We start from the raw sequence: 3,118 nt of genomic DNA on the forward strand, positions 1-3,118 counted from the left end.
GGGTGGGGAACACCCATATAGAAGGAGAGGTGGAGGGGTTAAGGAAATGTTTGGCCGGAAATCGGGAAAGGGAATAACAATAGAAATGTAAGTAAGAAATACCCGTTAATAAAGATGGAAAAAAAATCAGACACACACAAAGACACACACACACACACACACAAACACACACACACACACTTCCATTTGATCAATAATTTCATGAAGGTATTTAGGTCTTTAAAATACTCTTTATATTGTATTCGCTGTATAGATTAAAAATGTGTATGTGTGTATGTTTTGTTGTGTGAGTGTGTGTGTCTGTGTTTCTCCACCTTTAATTGATGGATAGAATTCCATCAAATAAAGCAACTTTAAATTGCAAAACATGGTTATTTTTTATCTTTATTAACTTGTGTATTTCTTATTTACATTTCGATTGTTATTCCCTTTTCCGGTTTCCGGGCCAACATCCCCCAACCCCTCCCCCTCCCCTTCTATATTGGTGTTCCCCTCTCCATCCTACTCCATTACCACCCTCCCCCCAACAATCACTTTCACTGGGGGGTTAAATCTTGGCAGGACCAAGGGCTTCCCCTTCCATTGGTGATCTTACTTGGTTAATATTTTTATGTTGCACTTTTGATTAGTGTATGAAAGCTAGCCCATTTAGCATCTTTTAGATTGCATCTCTTAATCTTTTATTCTCGCTTTCTCTTTTAGATGTAGCCTGTCCTAGATTGAGTAAAGTTATATCCAGGGATCATCTGATTTCCTGTGTACTAGACTAATTCAGGCAGTTGATTCAAGTGTGATTATGAGGTCACTCTTGTGTAAAAAATGCTATTTTATGACCTCACCAACAGTATATAAGGCCTGGCACAAGCAATTCAGATGGCTATCATAAGGCAGAGAAAGAGCTATTAGGTTCCTTTCAAAGACTGTTTTATCTTCTTTGTTACATCTGCTGTTACCAGATTTTAAATTAGTATAAGTAACAGAAAACTGCCATGGACCTAGAATTCATATTTCTTGGCAGCATTGTGCTTGCAACCGTTTTTGTCTTCCTGAAGATTTTACTAGAGGTAAGCTGTATATAGGCAATTGTACTAACATTAACATAGGACAGAAAGTGGGTGGGCATATATTTGTAAAACCATGGAAATACTGAACGAACTACTGAAAGGAAAGAATTGCTCCCTTTCCACACCATAGATCTCTTACACTTGGTCCATTTCTTGTTTGAGATATAGAAGTTTCTAATCACTGTCTTCAATAACTGTTGAGTATAAAACAATTTTAAATGGCTAATTTTGTAATAAACTCTGCACAGAAACTGTGATTCAGCCTCCATTGACAAAAGCACTTAAAGTACTTGTTACTCAGCATTGTATTGTCTTAAAATTGGGTGAATTCCCTCATTCCCTCTCTTGTTTACAATGGTTTATGTTTAGTTCTTTCTTTTTATCCTAAATATATGTTCTCTGCCTTTGACCTAATGTGACAAACGAAATGATTATGAAATAGTATAAATGATAAATTATTAATAATTTAGGGTTTGCTAAATAAAGATCATCATGGTTCTATGAGTAAACCTAAATGATATTATCTAGTATTTTTGAATGCACCAAACATATTTTTGATTTTCTTGTATGTTCTTAGTATACTTTCTACTGTCAATTTCTTTTTGTATGCAATTTCAAGTGCCTTCATTTATTTATTGTGGCTTTTTTTGAAGGAATTTAGCCCTCTTCTAAAAGTCTCTTCTTAGACTTCCAACTTTGGAGCTTTTTTCTATTTTTTTATACACGTTCATCAAAAATATAACTTCAATATACTAAAAATAATAACATTATAAATCATGGAATGATTTAAAAATTCATTTTTTTCTTTTATATTCTTTTGGGTATTTTGTTGTTTGGTTGGTTTGCTTTTTTGTTTATTTGATTTTACTGTACTTTTATTGTTTTTTTCTTTGGTTTTTGTTTTTATTTTGTTTTTTTGTTTTGTTTTGTTTTGTTTTGTTTTCTTTGTTTTCCTATTGCAGATTTTCAACTTTCTCCCACTTTGATTTTGGAAATTTGACTCTAATTTCAGCTTTATTCATATCCTATTTTTGTTTATATGCTTTCTTTTGCTTGTATCAACTGAAATGCAACTGAAGGATACTTTGCCATAAAGATCACAGACATTGCTGGAGAATACCACTGAAGTTCTCTAGGTAAGACATTTCAAACTGGTGTCAATTCTTTTATTCAGTCTATGCTTACCCAACTATGACATGTCTATGTTGCTCTTTCACAAATTGCTATCTATGTCTCATTGGTAATTATGTTCATTGTGAAATAGAAGTTATTATGAGCATGATCACAAATGTCTAGACTCCATATATAAATGGAAATGTCATTTCTTTTACAGATAACACTATATAAATGGCCACCAAAGTTAACATTTCGTATAGTCAAAAGAGCAACACCTTCTCCGTAAAACAGGAACAATGCTGTGATTCTTCTGGTGAACAATTTCAATCATGTTATGGTGACTACTTCCCATATTCAATAGCCATGTTCAGGAAAATTCTAGTTCATCTGGACATCATAGAATGACATCTGTCACGAATAAAGAAAAATAAAATCCTATCTTTGAGAAACCCATTATTCCACTTAAATGGTAAGCTGATACATACTATGGATGTCACAATAGACACAGTTTAACCAGCAGATAAATTGTTGAAATAATGAAACACATTTTCTTTTTGTAAATGATTATTAGATTTTTTAAAATCATTCTTATTGTTTAATATTTTTATAGTCCAATTACTCTTTCACAATCTACCATCTGAGAGTTCCTCATCGTGTCTACAAGAGTTTGTCCCCATCTAACATACACCACACCATTTATCACCTATTCCTGAAGCTTTAAGTCTATTGAGGGAAATTTGTGTCTTATCTCATTGTGGCCAGACAAGCAGTCCTCTGCTTTGTGTGTATTGGTTGTTTCAGATACTGTATCCACGCTGCTTGGTGAATGGCTCAAAGTCTGAAAGATATTGTTGTATTCAAGTTAGTTGAGAGTGCTAATCTTCAATGAGGTAACTCTCCTATTCTGCTTCAGTGGATTTTTCATTAATTCAACAACA

General features: G+C 33.3%; 1 long non-coding RNA gene across 1 annotated transcript; it reads left to right on the plus strand.

The window, feature by feature from the left end:
* Positions 1 to 843: 843 nt before the first annotated feature.
* On the plus strand, positions 844 to 2,618 carry LOC103694567 (uncharacterized). Its single transcript, XR_597840.4, has 3 exons — positions 844 to 1,064; positions 2,144 to 2,200; positions 2,398 to 2,618. It is a non-coding gene; the product is annotated as an uncharacterized LOC103694567 (long non-coding RNA).
* The last annotated feature ends 500 nt before the right edge of the window (positions 2,619 to 3,118 follow it).

Source organism: Rattus norvegicus, chromosome Y, assembly GCF_036323735.1.
Source record: "Rattus norvegicus strain BN/NHsdMcwi chromosome Y, GRCr8, whole genome shotgun sequence".
Lineage (NCBI taxonomy): Eukaryota > Metazoa > Chordata > Mammalia > Rodentia > Muridae > Rattus > Rattus norvegicus.